Source organism: Salvelinus fontinalis, chromosome 9, assembly GCF_029448725.1.
Source record: "Salvelinus fontinalis isolate EN_2023a chromosome 9, ASM2944872v1, whole genome shotgun sequence".
Classification (NCBI taxonomy): domain Eukaryota; kingdom Metazoa; phylum Chordata; class Actinopteri; order Salmoniformes; family Salmonidae; genus Salvelinus; species Salvelinus fontinalis.
The window spans coordinates 35,435,295-35,457,213 of NC_074673.1; the positions used below are offsets into that span (position 1 = coordinate 35,435,295).

Here is a 21,919-nt window from a genome sequence, read left to right on the forward strand (position 1 = left end):
ATTAGGGCTGAGTCTCTTCCAGACACTATTAGGGCTGCAGAGTCTCTTCCAGACACTATTAGGTCTGCAGAGTCTCTTCCAGACACTATTAGGACTGCAGAGTCTCTTCCAGACACTATTAGGGCTGCAGAGTCTCCTCCAGACACTATTAGGGCAGAGTCTCTTCCAGACACTATTAGGGCTGAGTCTCTTCCAAACACTATTAGGACTGAGTCTCTTCCAGACACTATTAGGGCTGAGTCTCTTCCAGACACTATTAGGGCTGAGTCTCTTCCAGACACTATTAGGGCTGAGTCTCTTCCAGACACTATTAGGGCTGCAGAGTCTATTCCAGACACAATTAGGGCTGAGTCTCTTCCAGACACTATTAGGGCTGAGTCTCTTCCAGACACTATTAGGGCTGAGTCTCTTCCAGACACTATTAGGGCTGAGTCTCTTCCAGACACTATTAGGGCTGAGTCTCTTCCAGACACTATTAGGGCTGCAGAGTCTCTTCCAGACACTATTAGGGCTGAGTCTCTTCCAGACACTATTAGGGCTGAGTCTCTTCCAGACACTATTAGGGCCGCAGAGTCTCTTCCAGACACTATTAGGGCTGCAGAGTCTCTTCCAGAGACTATTAGGGCTGAGTCTCTTCCAGACACTATTAGGGCTGAGTCTCTTCCAGACACTATTAGGGCTGCAGAGTCTCTTCCAGACACTATTAGGGCTGAGTCTCTTCCAGACACTATTAGGGCTGAGTCTCTTCCAGACACTATTAGGGCTGAGTCTCTTCCAGACACTATTAGGGCTGCAGAGTCTCTTCCAGAACTATTAGGGCGGAGTCTCTTCCAGTCACTATTAGGGCTGCAGAGTCTCTTCCAGACACCATTAGGGCTGAGTCTCTTCCAGACACTATTAGGGCTGCAGAGTCTCTTCCAGACACTATTAGGGCTGCAGAGTCTCTTCCAGACACTATTAGGACTGCATAGTCTCTTCCAGACACTATTAGGGCTTAGTCTCTTCCAGACACTATTAGGGCAGAGTCTCTTCCAGACACTATTAGGGCTGAGTCTCTTCCAGACACTTTTAGGGCTGAGTCTCTTCCAGACACTATTAGGGCTGCAGAGTCTCTTCCAGACACTATTAGGGCTGCAGAGTCTCTTCCAGACACTAGTAGGGCTGCAGAGTCTCTTCCAGACACTATTAGGGCTGCAGAGTCTCTTCCAGACACTATTAGGGCTGCAGAGTCTCTTCCAGACACTATTAGGGCTGAGTCTCTTCCAGACAATATTAGGGCTGAGTCTCTTCCAGACACTATTAGGGCTGCAGAGTCTCTTCCAGACACTATTTGGGCTGCAGAGTCTCTTCCAGACACAATTAGGGCTGAGTCTCTTCCAGACACTATTAGGGCTGAGTCTCTTCCAGACACTATTAGGGCTGAGTCTCTTCCAGACACTATTAGGGCTGAGTCTCTTCCAGACACTATTAGGGCTGCAGAGTCTCTTCCAGAACTATTAGGGCAGAGTCTCTTCCAGACACTATTAGGGCTGCAGAGTCTCTTCCAGACACCATTAGGGCTGAGTCTCTTCCAGACACTATTAGGGCTGCAGAGTCTCTTCCAGACACTATTAGGGCTGCAGAGTCTCTTCCAGACACTATTAGGACTGCATAGTCTCTTCCAGACTGTCACGTTCCTGACCTGTTTTCTGTTGTTTTTGTATGTGTATAATGGTCAGGGCGTGAGTTTTGGGTGGGCAGTCTATGTTTTCTGTTTCTATGTTGGTTTTGGGTTGCCTGGTATGGCTCTTAATTAGAGGCAGGTGTTTTGCGTTTTCCTCTAATTGAGAGTCATATTTAGGTAGGGTGTTCTCACTGTTTGTTTGTGGGTGATTGTCTCCTGTTTCGTCCATGTCTGTACCATACGGGACTGTTTGGCTGTTTGTTCGTTTGATGTAGTCTGTTCCTGTCCGTGAGTTCTACGTTTAGTTATGTAAGTTCATGTTCAGGTTTTCGTCTACGTCGTTTTCTTATTTTGTAATTTTGTAAGTGTTTTGTTTTCGTTTTGCCGTCGTATTCAAATAAAGAAATGGCTTATTTTCCTACTGCTGCGTATTGGTCCACTGATCCTTCTCTCCTCTCCTCGTCCGAGGAAGAGGAGGACAACAGCCCTTACAGAATCACCCACCAAACTAGGACCAAGCGGCAAGGGAAAGCTCAACAGAGCAACCAGGACTCCTGGACTTGGGAGGAGATCCTGGACAGTAAAGGACCCTGGGCTCAGCCAGGGGAATATCGCCGTCCCAAGGCGGAGTTGGAAGCAGCGAAGGCAGAGAGGCGCTGGTATGAGGAGGCAGCGCGGCGACGCGGTTGGGAGCCCGTGAGTCAGACCCAAAAATTTCTTGGGGGGGGCACACGAGGAGTGTGGCAAAGCCGGGTAGGATACCTGAGCCAACTCCCCGTGCTTACCGTGGAGTGAGAGGGCGTCGTACTGGTAAGACACCGTGTTATGCAGTAAAGCGCACGGTGTCCCCAGTACGCGTGCTTAGCCCAGTGCGGGCTATTCCACCTTGCCGCACTGGGAGGGCTAAGTTGGGCATCGAGCTGGATGTTATGAAGCCGGCCCAACGCATCTGGCCACCAGTGCGTCTCCTCGGGCCGGCATACATGGCACCAGCCTTACGAATGGTGTCCCCGGTTTGCCAGTATAGCCCAGTGCGGGCTATTCCACCTCGCCGCACTGGCAGGGCTACGGGCACCATTCAACCTGGTAAGGTTGGGCAGGCTCGGTGCTCAAGAGCACGTGTCCTCCTTCACGGTCCGGTATACCCGGTGCCACCTCCATGTACCAGTCCTCCGGTGGCAGCCCCCCGTACCAGGCTGTCTCTCCGGGTTCTCTCTCCAGCTGTTTCCTCCTCTCCAGCGCAGCCAGTGCCTATACCACGCACCAGGCTGTCTCTCCGTCTCCTCCCTACAGAGCCGTCCTGCCATGACCAGCCAGAGCCGTCCTGCCATGACCAGCCAGAGCCGTCCTGCCATGACCAGCCAGAGCCGTCCTGCCATGACCAGCCAGAGCCGTCCTGCCATGACCAGCCAGAGCCGTCCTGCCATGACCAGCCAGAGCCGTCCTGCCAGGACCTGCCAGAGCCGTCCAGCCAGGACCTGCCATAGCCGTCCAGCCAGGACCTGCCAGAGCCGTCCAGCCAGGACCTGCCAGAGCCGTCCAGCCAGGACCTGCCAGAGCCGTCCAGCCAGGACCTGCCAGAGCCGTCCAGCCAGGACCTGCCAGAGCCGTCCAGCCAGGACCTGCCAGAGTCCCTCAGCCAGGACCTGCCAGAGTCCCTCAGCCAGGACCTGCCAGAGTCCCTCAGCCAGGACCTGCCAGAGTCCCTCAGCCAGGATCTGCCAGAGTCTCTCAGCTGGGACCTGCCGCCCCTTATCCCGGTGCTGCCCCTTGTCCCGGTGCTGCCCCTTATCCCGGTGCTGCCCCTTATCCCGGTGCTGCCCCTTATCCCGGTGCTGCCCCTTATCCCGGTGCTGCCCCTTATCCCGGTGCTGCCCCTTATCCCGGTGCTGCCCCTTATCCCGGTGCTGCCCCTTGTCCCGGTGCTGCCCCTTGTCCCGGTGCTGGCCGTTCATTTAGGGGGTTTTAGTTGGAGGGTGGTCATTGGGAGGGGAATACAGAAGCGGGGAGTGACTATGGTGGTGTGGGGACAGCGTCCGGAGCCTGAGCCACCACCGTGGTCAACTGCCCACCCAGACCCTCCCCTGGACTTTGTGCTGGTGCGCCCGGCGTTCGCACCTTGAGGGGGGGGTTCTGTCACGTTCCTGACCTGTTTTCTGTTGTTTTTGTATGTGTATAATGGTCAGGGCGTGAGTTTTGGGTGGGCAGTCTATGTTTTCTGTTTCTATGTTGGTTTTGGGTTGCCTGGTATGGCTCTTAATTAGAGGCAGGTGTTTTGCGTTTTCCTCTAATTGAGAGTCATATTTAGGTAGGGTGTTCTCACTGTTTGTTTGTGGGTGATTGTCTCCTGTTTCGTCCATGTCTGTACCATACGGGACTGTTTGGCTGTTTGTTCGTTTGATGTAGTCTGTTCCTGTCCGTGAGTTCTACGTTTAGTTATGTAAGTTCATGTTCAGGTTTTCGTCTACGTCGTTTTCTTATTTTGTAATTTTGTAAGTGTTTTGTTTTCGTTTTGCCGTCGTATTCAAATAAAGAGATGGCTTATTTTCCTACTGCTGCGTATTGGTCCACTGATCCTTCTCTCCTCTCCTCGTCCGAGGAAGAGGAGGACAACAGCCCTTACACAGACACTATTAGGGCTTAGTCTCTTCCAGACACTATTAGGGCAGAGTCTCTTCCAGACACTATTAGGGCTGAGTCTCTTCCAGACACTATTAGGGCTGCAGAGTCTCTTCCAGACACCATTAGGGCTGAGTCTCTTCCAGACACTATTAGGGCTGCAGAGTCTCTTCCAGACACTATTAGGGCTGCAGAGTCTCTTCCAGACACTATTAGGACTGCATAGTCTCTTCCAGACACTATTAGGGCTTAGTCTCTTCCAGACACTATTAGGGCTGAGTCTCTTCCAGACACTATTAGGGCTGAGTCTCTTCCAGACACTATTAGGGCTGAGTCTCTTCCAGACACTATTAGGGCTGCAGAGTCTCTTCCAGAACTATTAGGGCGGAGTCTCTTCCAGACACTATTAGGGCTGCAGAGTCTCTTCCAGACACCATTAGGGCTGAGTCTCTTCCAGACACTATTAGGGCTGCAGAGTCTCTTCCAGACACTATTAGGGCTGCAGAGTCTCTTCCAGACACTATTAGGACTGCATAGTCTCTTCCAGACTGTCACGTTCCTGACCTGTTTTCTGTTGTTTTTGTATGTGTATAATGGTCAGGGCGTGAGTTTTGGGTGGGCAGTCTATGTTTTCTGTTTCTATGTTGGTTTTGGGTTGCCTGGTATGGCTCTTAATTAGAGGCAGGTGTTTTGCGTTTTCCTCTAATTGAGAGTCATATTTAGGTAGGGTGTTCTCACTGTTTGTTTGTGGGTGATTGTCTCCTGTTTCGTCCATGTCTGTACCATACGGGACTGTTTGGCTGTTTGTTCGTTTGATGTAGTCTGTTCCTGTCCGTGAGTTCTACGTTTAGTTATGTAAGTTCATGTTCAGGTTTTCGTCTACGTCGTTTTCTTATTTTGTAATTTTGTAAGTGTTTTGTTTTCGTTTTGCCGTCGTATTCAAATAAAGAAATGGCTTATTTTCCTACTGCTGCGTATTGGTCCACTGATCCTTCTCTCCTCTCCTCGTCCGAGGAAGAGGAGGACAACAGCCCTTACAGAATCACCCACCAAACTAGGACCAAGCGGCAAGGGAAAGCTCAACAGAGCAACCAGGACTCCTGGACTTGGGAGGAGATCCTGGACAGTAAAGGACCCTGGGCTCAGCCAGGGGAATATCGCCGTCCCAAGGCGGAGTTGGAAGCAGCGAAGGCAGAGAGGCGCTGGTATGAGGAGGCAGCGCGGCGACGCGGTTGGGAGCCCGTGAGTCAGACCCAAAAATTTCTTGGGGGGGGCACACGAGGAGTGTGGCAAAGCCGGGTAGGATACCTGAGCCAACTCCCCGTGCTTACCGTGGAGTGAGAGGGCGTCGTACTGGTAAGACACCGTGTTATGCAGTAAAGCGCACGGTGTCCCCAGTACGCGTGCTTAGCCCAGTGCGGGCTATTCCACCTTGCCGCACTGGGAGGGCTAAGTTGGGCATCGAGCTGGATGTTATGAAGCCGGCCCAACGCATCTGGCCACCAGTGCGTCTCCTCGGGCCGGCATACATGGCACCAGCCTTACGAATGGTGTCCCCGGTTTGCCAGTATAGCCCAGTGCGGGCTATTCCACCTCGCCGCACTGGCAGGGCTACGGGCACCATTCAACCTGGTAAGGTTGGGCAGGCTCGGTGCTCAAGAGCACGTGTCCTCCTTCACGGTCCGGTATACCCGGTGCCACCTCCATGTACCAGTCCTCCGGTGGCAGCCCCCCGTACCAGGCTGTCTCTCCGGGTTCTCTCTCCAGCTGTTTCCTCCTCTCCAGCGCAGCCAGTGCCTATACCACGCACCAGGCTGTCTCTCCGTCTCCTCCCTACAGAGCCGTCCTGCCATGACCAGCCAGAGCCGTCCTGCCATGACCAGCCAGAGCCGTCCTGCCATGACCAGCCAGAGCCGTCCTGCCATGACCAGCCAGAGCCGTCCTGCCATGACCAGCCAGAGCCGTCCTGCCATGACCAGCCAGAGCCGTCCTGCCATGACCAGCCAGAGCCGTCCTGCCAGGACCTGCCATAGCCGTCCAGCCAGGACCTGCCAGAGCCGTCCAGCCAGGACCTGCCAGAGCCGTCCAGCCAGGACCTGCCAGAGCCGTCCAGCCAGGACCTGCCAGAGCCGTCCAGCCAGGACCTGCCAGAGCCGTCCAGCCAGGACCTGCCAGAGCCGTCCAGCCAGGACCTGCCAGAGTCCCTCAGCCAGGACCTGCCAGAGTCCCTCAGCCAGGACCTGCCAGAGTCCCTCAGCCAGGACCTGCCAGAGTCCCTCAGCCAGGATCTGCCAGAGTCTCTCAGCCGGGACCTGCCGCCCCTTATCCCGGTGCTGCCCCTTGTCCCGGTGCTGCCCCTTATCCCGGTGCTGCCCCTTATCCCGGTGCTGCCCCTTATCCCAGTGCTGCCCCTTATCCTGGTGCTGCCCCTTATCCCGGTGCTGCCCCTTGTCCCGGTGCTGCCCCTTATCCCGGTGCTGCCCCTTGTCCCGGTGCTGCCCCTTGTCCCGGTGCTGCCCATTCTCCCGGTGCTGTCCCTTATCCCGGTGCTGGCCGTTCATTTAGGGGGTTTTAGTTGGAGGGTGGTCATTGGGAGGGGAATACAGAAGCGGGGAGTGACTATGGTGGTGTGGGGACAGCGTCCGGAGCCTGAGCCACCACCGTGGTCAACTGCCCACCCAGACCCTCCCCTGGACTTTGTGCTGGTGCGCCCGGCGTTCGCACCTTGAGGGGGGGGTTCTGTCACGTTCCTGACCTGTTTTCTGTTGTTTTTGTATGTGTATAATGGTCAGGGCGTGAGTTTTGGGTGGGCAGTCTATGTTTTCTGTTTCTATGTTGGTTTTGGGTTGCCTGGTATGGCTCTTAATTAGAGGCAGGTGTTTTGCGTTTTCCTCTAATTGAGAGTCATATTTAGGTAGGGTGTTCTCACTGTTTGTTTGTGGGTGATTGTCTCCTGTTTCGTCCATGTCTGTACCATACGGGACTGTTTGGCTGTTCGTTCGTTTGATGTAGTCTGTTCCTGTCCGTGAGTTCTACGTTTAGTTATGTAAGTTCATGTTCAGGTTTTCGTCTACGTCGTTTTCTTATTTTGTAATTTTGTAAGTGTTTTGTTTTCGTTTTGCCGTCGTATTCAAATAAAGAGATGGCTTATTTTCCTACTGCTGCGTATTGGTCCACTGATCCTTCTCTCCTCTCCTCGTCCGAGGAAGAGGAGGACAACAGCCCTTACACAGACACTATTAGGGCTTAGTCTCTTCCAGACACTATTAGGGCAGAGTCTCTTCCAGACACTATTAGGGCTGAGTCTCTTCCAGACACTTTTAGGGCTGAGTCTCTTCCAGACACTATTAGGGCTGCAGAGTCTCTTCCAGACACTATTAGGGCTGCAGAGTCTCTTCCAGACACTAGTAGGGCTGCAGAGTCTCTTCCAGACACTATTAGGGCTGCAGAGTCTCTTCCAGACACTATTAGGGCTGCAGAGTCTCTTCCAGACACTATTAGGGCTGAGTCTCTTCCAGACAATATTAGGGCTGAGTCTCTTCCAGACACTATTAGGGCTGCAGAGTCTCTTCCAGACACTATTCGGGCTGCAGAGTCTCTTCCAGACACAATTAGGGCTGAGTCTCTTCCAGACACTATTAGGGCTGAGTCTCTTCCAGACACTATTAGGGCTGAGTCTCTTCCAGACACTATTAGGGCTGAGTCTCTTCCAGACACTATTAGGGCTGCAGAGTCTCTTCCAGAACTATTAGGGCGGAGTCTCTTCCAGACACTATTAGGGCTGCAGAGTCTCTTCCAGACACCATTAGGGCTGAGTCTCTTCCAGACACTATTAGGGCTGCAGAGTCTCTTCCAGACACTATTAGGGCTGCAGAGTCTCTTCCAGACACTATTAGGACTGCATAGTCTCTTCCAGACTGTCACGTTCCTGACCTGTTTTCTGTTGTTTTTGTATGTGTATAATGGTCAGGGCGTGAGTTTTGGGTGGGCAGTCTATGTTTTCTGTTTCTATGTTGGTTTTGGGTTGCCTGGTATGGCTCTTAATTAGAGGCAGGTGTTTTGCGTTTTCCTCTAATTGAGAGTCATATTTAGGTAGGGTGTTCTCACTGTTTGTTTGTGGGTGATTGTCTCCTGTTTCGTCCATGTCTGTACCATACGGGACTGTTTGGCTGTTTGTTCGTTTGATGTAGTCTGTTCCTGTCCGTGAGTTCTACGTTTAGTTATGTAAGTTCATGTTCAGGTTTTCGTCTACGTCGTTTTCTTATTTTGTAATTTTGTAAGTGTTTTGTTTTCGTTTTGCCGTCGTATTCAAATAAAGAAATGGCTTATTTTCCTACTGCTGCGTATTGGTCCACTGATCCTTCTCTCCTCTCCTCGTCCGAGGAAGAGGAGGACAACAGCCCTTACAGAATCACCCACCAAACTAGGACCAAGCGGCAAGGGAAAGCTCAACAGAGCAACCAGGACTCCTGGACTTGGGAGGAGATCCTGGACAGTAAAGGACCCTGGGCTCAGCCAGGGGAATATCGCCGTCCCAAGGCGGAGTTGGAAGCAGCGAAGGCAGAGAGGCGCTGGTATGAGGAGGCAGCGCGGCGACGCGGTTGGGAGCCCGTGAGTCAGACCCAAAAATTTCTTGGGGGGGGCACACGAGGAGTGTGGCAAAGCCGGGTAGGATACCTGAGCCAACTCCCCGTGCTTACCGTGGAGTGAGAGGGCGTCGTACTGGTAAGACACCGTGTTATGCAGTAAAGCGCACGGTGTCCCCAGTACGCGTGCTTAGCCCAGTGCGGGCTATTCCACCTTGCCGCACTGGGAGGGCTAAGTTGGGCATCGAGCTGGATGTTATGAAGCCGGCCCAACGCATCTGGCCACCAGTGCGTCTCCTCGGGCCGGCATACATGGCACCAGCCTTACGAATGGTGTCCCCGGTTTGCCAGTATAGCCCAGTGCGGGCTATTCCACCTCGCCGCACTGGCAGGGCTACGGGCACCATTCAACCTGGTAAGGTTGGGCAGGCTCGGTGCTCAAGAGCACGTGTCCTCCTTCACGGTCCGGTATACCCGGTGCCACCTCCATGTACCAGTCCTCCGGTGGCAGCCCCCCGTACCAGGCTGTCTCTCCGGGTTCTCTCTCCAGCTGTTTCCTCCTCTCCAGCGCAGCCAGTGCCTATACCACGCACCAGGCTGTCTCTCCGTCTCCTCCCTACAGAGCCGTCCTGCCATGACCAGCCAGAGCCGTCCTGCCATGACCAGCCAGAGCCGTCCTGCCATGACCAGCCAGAGCCGTCCTGCCATGACCAGCCAGAGCCGTCCTGCCATGACCAGCCAGAGCCGTCCTGCCATGACCAGCCAGAGCCGTCCTGCCATGACCAGCCAGAGCCGTCCTGCCAGGACCTGCCATAGCCGTCCAGCCAGGACCTGCCAGAGCCGTCCAGCCAGGACCTGCCAGAGCCGTCCAGCCAGGACCTGCCAGAGCCGTCCAGCCAGGACCTGCCAGAGCCGTCCAGCCAGGACCTGCCAGAGCCGTCCAGCCAGGACCTGCCAGAGCCGTCCAGCCAGGACCTGCCAGAGTCCCTCAGCCAGGACCTGCCAGAGTCCCTCAGCCAGGACCTGCCAGAGTCCCTCAGCCAGGACCTGCCAGAGTCCCTCAGCCAGGATCTGCCAGAGTCTCTCAGCCGGGACCTGCCGCCCCTTATCCCGGTGCTGCCCCTTGTCCCGGTGCTGCCCCTTATCCCGGTGCTGCCCCTTATCCCGGTGCTGCCCCTTATCCCAGTGCTGCCCCTTATCCTGGTGCTGCCCCTTATCCCGGTGCTGCCCCTTGTCCCGGTGCTGCCCCTTATCCCGGTGCTGCCCCTTGTCCCGGTGCTGCCCCTTGTCCCGGTGCTGCCCATTCTCCCGGTGCTGTCCCTTATCCCGGTGCTGGCCGTTCATTTAGGGGGTTTTAGTTGGAGGGTGGTCATTGGGAGGGGAATACAGAAGCGGGGAGTGACTATGGTGGTGTGGGGACAGCGTCCGGAGCCTGAGCCACCACCGTGGTCAACTGCCCACCCAGACCCTCCCCTGGACTTTGTGCTGGTGCGCCCGGCGTTCGCACCTTGAGGGGGGGGTTCTGTCACGTTCCTGACCTGTTTTCTGTTGTTTTTGTATGTGTATAATGGTCAGGGCGTGAGTTTTGGGTGGGCAGTCTATGTTTTCTGTTTCTATGTTGGTTTTGGGTTGCCTGGTATGGCTCTTAATTAGAGGCAGGTGTTTTGCGTTTTCCTCTAATTGAGAGTCATATTTAGGTAGGGTGTTCTCACTGTTTGTTTGTGGGTGATTGTCTCCTGTTTCGTCCATGTCTGTACCATACGGGACTGTTTGGCTGTTCGTTCGTTTGATGTAGTCTGTTCCTGTCCGTGAGTTCTACGTTTAGTTATGTAAGTTCATGTTCAGGTTTTCGTCTACGTCGTTTTCTTATTTTGTAATTTTGTAAGTGTTTTGTTTTCGTTTTGCCGTCGTATTCAAATAAAGAGATGGCTTATTTTCCTACTGCTGCGTATTGGTCCACTGATCCTTCTCTCCTCTCCTCGTCCGAGGAAGAGGAGGACAACAGCCCTTACACAGACACTATTAGGGCTTAGTCTCTTCCAGACACTATTAGGGCAGAGTCTCTTCCAGACACTATTAGGGCTGAGTCTCTTCCAGACACTATTAGGGCTGCAGAGTCTCTTCCAGACACCATTAGGGCTGAGTCTCTTCCAGACACTATTAGGTCTGCAGAGTCTCTTCCAGACACTATTAGGACTGCAGAGTCTCTTCCAGACACTATTAGGGCTGAGTCTCTTCCAGACACTATTAGGGCTGAGTCTCTTCCAGAAACTCTTATTAGGGCTGCAGAGTCTCTTCCAGACACTATTAGGGCTGCAGAATCTCTTCCAGACACTATTAGGACTGCAGAGTCTCTTCCAGACACTATTAGGGCAGAGTCTCTTCCAGACACTATTAGGACTGCATAGTCTCTTCCAGACACTATTAGGGCTTAGTCTCTTCCAGACACTATTAGGGCAGAGTCTCTTCCAGACACTATTAGGGCTGAGTCTCTTCCAGACACTATTAGGGCTGCAGAGTCTCTTCCAGACACCATTAGGGCTGAGTCTCTTCCAGACACTATTAGGGCTGCAGAGTCTCTTCCAGACACTATTAGGGCTGCAGAGTCTCTTCCAGACACTATTAGGACTGCATAGTCTCTTCCAGACACTATTAGGGCTTAGTCTCTTCCAGACACTATTAGGGCAGAGTCTCTTCCAGACACTATTAGGGCTGAGTCTCTTCCAGACACTATTAGGGCTGAGTCTCTTCCAGACACTATTAGGGCTGCAGAGTCTCTTCCAGACACTATTAGGGCTGCAGAGTCTCTTCCAGACACTATTAGGTCTGCAGAGTCTCTTCCAGACACTATTAGGACTGCAGAGTCTCTTCCAGACACTATTAGGGCTGCAGAGTCTCTTCCAGACACTATTAGGGCAGAGTCTCTTCCAGACACTATTAGGGCTGAGTCTCTTCCAAACACTATTAGGACTGAGTCTCTTCCAGACACTATTAGGGCTGAGTCTCTTCCAGACACTATTAGGGCTGAGTCTCTTCCAGACACTATTAGGGCTGCAGAGTCTATTCCAGACACAATTAGGGCTGAGTCTCTTCCAGACACTATTAGGGCTGAGTCTCTTCCAGACACTATTAGGGCTGAGTCTCTTCCAGACACTATTAGGGCTGAGTCTCTTCCAGACACTATTAGGGCTGAGTCTCTTCCAGACACTATTAGGGCTGCAGAGTCTCTTCCGGACACTATTAGGGCTGAGTCTCTTCCAGACACTATTAGGGCTGAGTCTCTTCCAGACACTATTAGGGCTGCAGAGTCTCTTCCAGACACTATTAGGGCTGCAGAGTCTCTTCCAGACACTATTAGGGCTGAGTCTCTTCCAGACACTATTAGGGCTGCAGAAGCTCTTCTAGACACTATTAGGGCTGAGTCTTTTCTAGAAACTATTAGGGCTGAGTCTCTTCCAGACACTATTAGGGCTGCAGAGTCTCTTCCAGGGCTGCAGAGTCTCTTCCGGACACTATTAGGACTGCAGAGTCTCTTCCAGACACTAGTAGGGCTGCAGAGTCTCTTCCAGACACTATTAGGGCTGCATAGTCTCTTCCAGACACTATTAGGGCTGCAGAGTCTCTTCCAGAAACTATTAGGGCTGAGTCTCTTCCAGACAATATTAGGGCTGAGTCTCTTCCAGACACTATTAGGGCTGAGTCTCTTCCAGACACTATTCGGGCTGCAGAGTCTCTTCCAGACACAATTAGGGCTGAGTCTCTTCCAGACACTATTAGGGCTGAGTCTCTTCCAGACACTATTAGGGCTGAGTCTCTTCCAGACACTATTAGGGCTGAGTCTCTTCCAGACACTATTAGGGCTGCAGAGTATCTTCCAGAACTATTAGGGCGGAGTCTCTTCCAGACACTATTAGGGCTGCAGAGTCTCTTCCAGACACCATTAGGGCTGGGTCTCTTCCAGACACTATTAGGGCTGCAGAGTCTCTTCCAGACACTATTAGGGCTGCAGAGTCTCTTCCAGACACTATTAGGACTGCATAGTCTCTTCCAGACACTATTAGGGCTTAGTCTCTTCCAGACACTATTAGGGCAGAGTCTCTTCCAGACACTATTAGGGCTGAGTCTCTTCCAGACACTATTAGGGCTGAGTCTCTTCCAGACACTATTAGGGCTGCAGAGTCTCTTCCAGACACTATTAGGGCTGCAGAGTCTCTTCCAGACACTATTAGGTCTGCAGAGTCTCTTCCAGACACTATTAGGACTGCAGAGTCTCTTCCAGACACTATTAGGGCTGCAGAGTCTCTTCCAGACACTATTAGGGCAGAGTCTCTTCCAGACACTATTAGGGCTGAGTCTCTTCCAAACACTATTAGGACTGAGTCTCTTCCAGACACTATTAGGGCTGAGTCTCTTCCAGACACTATTAGGGCTGAGTCTCTTCCAGACACTATTAGGGCTGAGTCTCTTCCAGACACTATTAGGGCTGAGTCTCTTCCAGACACTATTAGGGCTGAGTCTCTTCCAGACACTATTAGGGCTGCAGAGTCTCTTCCAGACACTATTAGGGCTCCAGAGTCTCTTCCAGACACTATTAGGTCTGCAGAGTCTCTTCCAGACACTATTAGGACTGCAGAGTCTCTTCCAGACACTATTAGGGCTGCAGAGTCTCTTCCAGACACTATTAGGGCAGAGTCTCTTCCAGACACTATTAGGGCTGAGTCTCTTCCAAACACTATTAGGACTGAGTCTCTTCCAGACACTATTAGGGCTGAGTCTCTTCCAGACACTATTAGGGCTGAGTCTCTTCCAGACACTATTAGGGCTGAGTCTCTTCCAGACACTATTAGGGCTGCAGAGTATCTTCCAGAACTATTAGGGCGGAGTCTCTTCCAGACACTATTAGGGCTGCAGAGTCTCTTCCAGACACCATTAGGGCTGAGTCTCTTCCAGACACTATTAGGGCTGCAGAGTCTCTTCCAGACACTATTAGGGCTGCAGAGTCTCTTCCAGACACTATTAGACTGCATAGTCTCTTCCAGACACTATTAGGGCTTAGTCTCTTCCAGACACTATTAGGGCTGAGTCTCTTCCAGACACTATTAGGGCTGAGTCTCTTCCAGACACTATTAGGGCTGCAGAGTCTCTTCCAGACACTATTAGGGCTGCAGAGTCTCTTCCAGACACTATTAGGTCTGCAGAGTCTCTTCCAGACAGTATTAGGACTGCAGAGTCTCTTCCAGACACTATTAGGGCTGCAGAGTCTCTTCCAGACACTATTAGGGCAGAGTCTCTTCCAGACACTATTAGGGCTGAGTCTCTTCCAAACACTATTAGGACTGAGTCTCTTCCAGACACTATTAGGGCTGAGTCTCTTCCAGACACTATTAGGGCTGAGTCTCTTCCAGACACTATTAGGGCTGAGTCTCTTCCAGACACTATTAGGGCTGCAGAGTCTATTCCAGACACAATTAGGGCTGAGTCTCTTCCAGACACTATTAGGGCTGAGTCTCTTCCAGACACTATTAGGGCTGAGTCTCTTCCAGACACTATTAGGGCTGAGTCTCTTCCAGACACTATTAGGGCTGCAGAGTCTCTTCCAGACACTATTAGGGCTGAGTCTCTTCCAGACACTATTAGGGCTGAGTCTCTTCCAGACACTATTAGGGCTGAGTCTCTTCCAGACACTATTAGGGCTGAGTCTCTTCCAGACACTATTAGGGCTGAGTCTCTTCCAGACACTATTAGGGCTGAGTCTCTTCCAGACACTATTAGGGCTGCAGAGTCTCTTCCAGACACTATTAGGGCTCCAGAGTCTCTTCCAGACACTATTAGGTCTGCAGAGTCTCTTCCAGACACTATTAGGACTGCAGAGTCTCTTCCAGACACTATTAGGGCTGCAGAGTCTCTTCCAGACACTATTAGGGCAGAGTCTCTTCCAGACACTATTAGGGCTGAGTCTCTTCCAAACACTATTAGGACTGAGTCTCTTCCAGACACTATTAGGGCTGAGTCTCTTCCAGACACTATTAGGGCTGAGTCTCTTCCAGACACTATTAGGGCTGAGTCTCTTCCAGACACTATTAGGGCTGCAGAGTCTATTCCAGACACAATTAGGGCTGAGTCTCTTCCAGACACTATTAGGGCTGAGTCTCTTCCAGACACTATTAGGGCTGAGTCTCTTCCAGACACTATTAGGGCTGAGTCTCTTCCAGACACTATTAGGGCTGCAGAGTCTCTTCCAGACACTATTAGGGCTGCAGAGTCTCTTCCAGACACTATTAGGGCTGAGTCTCTTCCAGACACTATTAGGGCTGCAGAGTCTCTTCCAGACACTATTAGGGCTGAGTCTCTTCCAGACACTATTAGGGCTGAGTCTCTTCCAGACACTATTAGGGCTGCAGAGTCTCTTCTAGACACTATTAGGGCTGAGTCTTTTCTAGAAACTATTAGGGCTGAGTCTCTTCCAGACACTATTAGGGCTGCAGAGTCTCTTCCAGGGCTGCAGAGTCTCTTCCGGACACTATTAGGACTGCAGAGTCTCTTCCAGACACTAGTAGGGCTGCAGAGTCTCTTCCAGACACTATTAGGGCTGCATAGTCTCTTCCAGACACTATTAGGGCTGAGTCTCTTCCAGACAATATTAGGGCTGAGTCTCTTCCAGACACTATTAGGGCTGAGTCTCTTCCAGACACTATTCGGGCTGCAGAGTCTCTTCCAGAACTATTAGGGCTGAGTCTCTTCCTGACACTATTAGGGCTGCAGAGTCTCTTTCAGACACTATTAGGGCTGAGTCTCTTCCGGACACTATTAGGGCTGAGTCTCTTCCAGACACTATTAGGGCTGCAGAGTCTCTTCCAGACACTATTAGGGCTGCAGAGTCTCTTCCAGACACTATTAGGGCTGCAGAGTCTCTTCCAGACACTATTAGGGCTGAGTCTCTTCCAAACACTATTAGGGCTGAGTCTCTTCCAGACACTATTAGGGCTGAGTCTCTTCCAGACACTATTAGGGCTGAGTCTCTTCCAGACACTATTAGGGCTGCAGAGTCTCTTCCAGACACAGTTAGGGCTGAGTCTCTTCCAGACACTATTAGGGCTGAGTCTCTTCCAGACACTATTAGGGCTGAGTCTCTTCCAGACACTATTAGGGCTGAGTCTCTTCCAGACACTATTAGGGCTGAGTCTCTTCCAGACACTATTAGGGCTGCAGAGTCTCTTCCAGACACTATTAGGGCTGAGTCTCTTCCAGACACTATTAGGGCTGAGTCTCTTCCAGACACTATTAGGGCTGAGTCTCTTCCAGACACTATTAGGGCTGATTCTCTTCCAGACACTATTAGGGCTGAGTCTCTTCCAGACACTATTAGGGCTGCAGAGTCTCTTCCAGACACTATTAGGGCTGAGTCTCTTCCAGACACTATTAGGGCTGAGTCTCTTCCAGACACTATTAGGGCTGAGTCTCTTCCAGACACTATTAGGGCTGATTCTCTTCCAGACACTATTAGGGCTGAGTCTCTTCCAGACACTATTAGGGCTGCAGAGTCTCTTCCAGACACTATTAGGGCTGCAGAGTCTCTTCCAGACACTATTAGGGCTGCAGTCTCTGGCCTCCTTTAAGACACAGCTCAAGGCAGTGCTGTTCAAGAAAGCTTTCAAGGACCTCTGCTATTTCTGTTCTCGTGTCCTCCGGATCTGGCCACATCTGTATATAGCTTTGATTGTTGTTAATATTATTATTATTATTACTGTTATTATATGTTCTAGAGAGCCAGCCCCTCTGGAGGAGTGATTTGTATGAGAGAATTCAGGAGTGGTGACAGCTTCTCTCTGTGCCAGCCAGAGCCTCATGTGACTGTCCCCATTATCTTGGAATGTCACAACTATAGATACACAAGCCTGAATCTGTCTCTGATGCTCCACAGAGGGAGCCACTAGGCTTTGATGTTTATTACAATGTGCTTACTCACTAAGCCTAAGTCAACAAGAGTATGGTCATAATATTCAACAAAGATTACCACCATCTCACAGGAAAACGCTTTTTCAACTATTCATTTCCACGATTGATTCTTGTATTTCAGGAACAGTTGTGTGTATACAAGTATTAACTGGGAAGCCTTGGTGTGGTCACTTTGATTGGAGAGATAAACTAAAATGAAAGGACAAATGTTTCCATCATATCATTACTGCATTATGTGGGCCATTGAAGTGCAGTTGTCAGGCATAAATACATAACATGTCATGCCGTTGCAAGGTGTCTGGTGTCCACTGCCTGAGAAGCATGATTCATCCCCATAAATGAAAGGAATACATCTTGTCAAGTGCCAAGAGTCAAAGTGAGCAACGTATATGTCTATTTGAGGACTACATCGTTAAATTGATAGCTCCACTATAATAAAAGGAAAGAATTTCCATCATGATTTTTGCCTAATCAAATAAAGCATCTGTATTTTGATGGGTAGAGTGAAGGGTTTGAAACAGAGGCTTTCCTTTCCCTCTCTTCCTCTCGCTCTTTCTGTGCAGACAATTTTCTTCACATTCATGTTCTCTGCAGAAGCACCGGGAGGAGGATAATTGATCAATCAGGCAAATTGAACAGTCTGGACGGCTAGCCCACCATAGCAGATGTGCCCATTTGCATTCATTAAGACAGAGATGAGTCTTAATCACTGTACTGGATTTGATTGACAACATAAACAGCCCCTGTCTCAAATCCTGGGACCACTGCTTTTTATAGCTCTTTTCTATATTTTAAATAGTCATTTCTATATGCAATGGCATTTGTTTTATGATCCACTGCCAATGGCCAATGTGGTTACTATAAGTAGGCTTAGTGGTGAAAGAGCGGAGTGATTTAAATGGAACGTAGTGGAGGAAAGAGAGAAAAGCAGGCCCAATAGACCTGACATTATGAAATGGTCAGGATTTACATATCTCTTTGGATTATCATTCTGAATGGTGAGTGCCATTCATTAAAATAGATGGATCATTGAAAGTAACAATACTGATAAATCTAGAGTCATTTTTACGCTTGTTTTCTTTCACTGAATGAGTTGTTTACCTTTAGAACACTCAACAATGACAAATTTCTTTATTTCCAAAAGCACATTTAACAAAGATGGCCTCTATAATGTCACTGGGAGATAAAGGTGAATTTGCCTATGACTGCTCTTACTTACTCCACAAGACGGGCATGTAAAAAGACAAACAAAAAAAGTGTAGTCTGGCTCTTTACAAGCCCAGGCATGTTATTTGAGTAAAACTGCAGTTCCAAATTTGATTAATGACATTATTACTAGCCTGGACTAAAGTGTAGCCTACCAGTTGTGTTTAAACCAGTACAGCTGTATAATCCCATGCAATTATATCCACATCCCCTATTTTATGAGATTACTTTAAATGTGTTCAGTCAATGTCAATTTCGTTTAAATGCAAACTTGATTAATCCAAGCATTGCTGCAAACCGTAATTGTGTTGAAATGCTCTAAAGAAAAGCACAGATGGACGTTCCTGTGAAGTTGATTTCAGGGAATCTCAGCTAGACAGTGTGGAGTCTGTATTCAGAGTTACAGTAGAAAGTTATAGAATAGCTAAAGGAAGATTTCATTAGTTGGGGAGGAAGAGGAGAAGGGATGATTTGATTATTTTAATTACCTACAGCAGCATTTTCATTTGAGGTACAAATTCAATTCAATAACAAACACAACAACACTGTAGGACTTTCTCCACAGTCCCCAAATCCAGACATGAAGAGCAGTGGTCTACTATACAGGGTAGTATGACATATGCAAGCTGGTCTGTCTATTTCTTTATCACAGTGATATTGATCCAGTTGAAATGCATTTGATCTATCCTCTGTACATCAGTCTTAATACAGATTCTCAAATAAAAGGTTCACAGGTTTCTCACTGCAACCTGCTTGTAAAGAAAGGGTACCAGAAACTAAAATGATCCTGTAAAAGCAAGCTTTTCTTCTCTACTTGCCCCTGTGTTCACTCAGCACAGGAAAACAGCATGGCAAGGAATGACGTTTTCTCTGGCAATATATGTTCTATAAAGTCCTTAGAGACCCAGACAGGCTTGCCCTAACCTCTGAGGAAAGGAAACAGTACATCAATCCATCCAGCATAGCTACTCAGTAAATAAAAGGTTGCTCTGAGAGCCGGGTCTTTGAAAGGCGAGACGCAGATGAGATCAGATGGGAACAGGGAGACTTCTAATCAGACGGAGAAGTGGACGTGATCCACAAAGGGAGATTTCATGCAACAGTTCACCTGTCGCCCGGAGTGTTGCTGCAGTTCAGACCACCACACACACACACACACACACACACACCGTACACACACCGCACACACATTTATGCTCAGGCACAGCGATCTGAGCCTGCTGCTCTGGTCTCCACAGCGAGCCAAGTTTGAGACAAAATCCATAGCCCTCCACTGGGTTATCAAACTGTGCCCCAGGCATGTCTCCATCTGAGGAAAACATGGCAATTGCTCTCCCACACTGCAAGGCCCAGCCTTTATCTACAGATGGTACTACTGAGCAGGAATGTGACCTTTGATTTGGCTTCGCACATGGAATTGGAACGTATGCTGCCCAATGAAAACTCAGAAAGGATTTGCTTGGTCTCTCAAGCGAGGCAGGTGAGCAAATGACTGTGTGGCAATTATCAGTTTAATGCAATTTCTACATTTAGAGGAGTGTCAGGGTGAGTGTCTCCATGTGAGACACATCACTACAGAGACCAGTGGAGGCTGCTGAGGTGAGGACGGCTCATAATAATGTCTGGAACAGAGTAAATGGAATGGCATCAAACACATGGAAACCATGTGTTTGATGTATTTGATACCATTCCACTTATTCCACTTCAGCCATTACCATGAGTCCGTCCTCCCCAATTAAGGTGCCACCAACCTCCTGTGACAGAGAGAGGGAGAGAGAGAGAGAGGGAGAGGGAGAAAGTGAAAGACAGAGAGAGAGAGAGAGAGACGAGAGACGAGAGAGAGAGACGAGAGAAGGGTGGAGGGAGAGAGAGAGAGAGGGGGAAAGTGAAAGACACAGAGAGAGAGAGAGAGAGAGAGAGAGAGAGAGAGAGAGAGAGAGAGAGAGAGAGAGAAAGAGAGAGAGAGAGAGAGAGAGAGAGACGAGAGAGGGGTGGAGGGAGTGAGGTAGATCTATCCATTATAGACCCATTCTGTGCTTCTCTCACCCATTTACACTAAAAAGGGAACTATTGCTTCATTAGGCGTGCAGTCATCCTATATCCCAATGACACTGACTACACGTAGATAGGGAAGCAGCAGACCGACAGCCAACCAGACAGATAGACATTCAGATCATGGCATAAAATACAATTTGTGCTTTTGTCTTTTCAAAAGGATAGTCCGTGTTTTAATGATAAAGATCACATCTATTGGCAATCTCTGTGTTCTGTAAGAACGAAAGGACATTCTGAACATTTAATTTGTCTTTTATTGAAGACGCCACCTGGCTTTCTCTATATAAACACTTCACAACAGGATGCAGCCAACAGCCTGGGCTAGATCAGATAAGCCCACAGCAGACACTGAGCTCTATCTAACGGCTCTGACATTTGCTCTTGTGCCACAGCACTTTTTGGAACAGTGAATGGTGGGTAGTGTGGAAATGTTCAGAATTGGAGCCTGGACAGGCCTGGTTACTTCTGCTCTGCTTCTTCACTTCTGAACCTTGGTCACATAGCCAGCAGGGCTAGAGGGATTTGCACATATCTGCACAGATGCTGGCCGAGTGAGCAGGGACAACGCTGCATTGTTTTCCCCTTTCGATCGTGCAGCAAGAGCAGGGCAGTATCCTTGCGAGTGGCTAGAGGTGCTATAAGGGACATGAACAGATCGCCACCAGCTTGTACTGTACTTCAGTTAGTGGCAGTGCCCCCTAGAGATGACACTGTGTGCCCTGCAGAGTACAGTACATGCCAATTACAAGATACAGCTAACATATACATCAATAAACTACAGTGGCAAAAGACATACACTACTGTACTGTAGAATCTGTACGGGAATCTCTACAAAAAGGAAAAGCCTATTTATTAAGAGCAAATAGCAAATGATGAATCCTCTTCCATCTGTGAGAAACAGTTTTAGTTGTTGTGCTTTGGTCCTGATGAATCCAAGAAGGACTCCCGAGTCACGGCAGAAAACAATCATAGGGTCACTTTTACATAATTGTGGAGTGTGTCCATGTATTTTTAATGCAGGTGAGACCCTGCTTAGCTCAGAGGGAGAGAGCTCAGGGCCCCTGGTGGAGGACTGAGGCTGCTGGATGCCAGAGCACTGTTTTGCAGCTCTGCCAAGCAGGAAATTTACTAGCAGCAGTACCATGAATAAAATATACCAGGCACAGCTGACTCCTTTCATGCTATTGGATGCTAAGTGAAAGACTTTTAAAAACATGGGATTCTTGGAATGTATGTATCATACTCTGTATCCCTTTCCTGCAGTCAAATGACTAGTGGCCTCATGGGTGGAATATTCATATTTTTCATAATTTCATAATACACGCAGATAATTAGGTGTTTCTATGTCAAACGGTTTTGTTGTATTTCTTCTGTGATGTATATAAAGAATAATATTGGGATACAAACTCAAAATTGAATACATTTCAACTCTATATCTGACATGGTACAGGTGTCCTCTTTTTTTAAGCCCATAACCATGTGTGTGAGGTGTATACTTTTGTTTCAAAGTAGATTTGTTTAAGACTATCAAGAAACCCTGATTTAGCCCACCACAGTAAAAGGTTAAACTCCTGACTCTCTTTGTCAGACAGAGTAATAATAAGGTACAGTGCCTTCAGAAAGTATTCACACATCTTGCATTTTTTTAAACATTTTGTTGTATTATAAAGTGGGATGAAAAAGTATTTAATTGTCATTTTTGTCGACGATCTATAAAAATAACTCTGTAATGTCAAAGTGGAAGAAAAATGATATAGTGTTTCTTTTAATTAATAGAAAAGTAAACACTATTATAAAGTGTCCAGGCACTCCGCGTTGCGTCGTGCGTAAGAAC

At 49.5% G+C, this 21,919-nt stretch overlaps 1 protein-coding gene across 5 annotated transcripts in view; it reads right to left on the minus strand.

Moving 5' to 3' along the window:
* LOC129862482 (myocyte-specific enhancer factor 2A-like) overlaps positions 1-21,919 on the minus strand; it is a 125,844-nt gene that overhangs the window by 50,871 nt on the left and 53,054 nt on the right. The window lies entirely within an intron of this gene.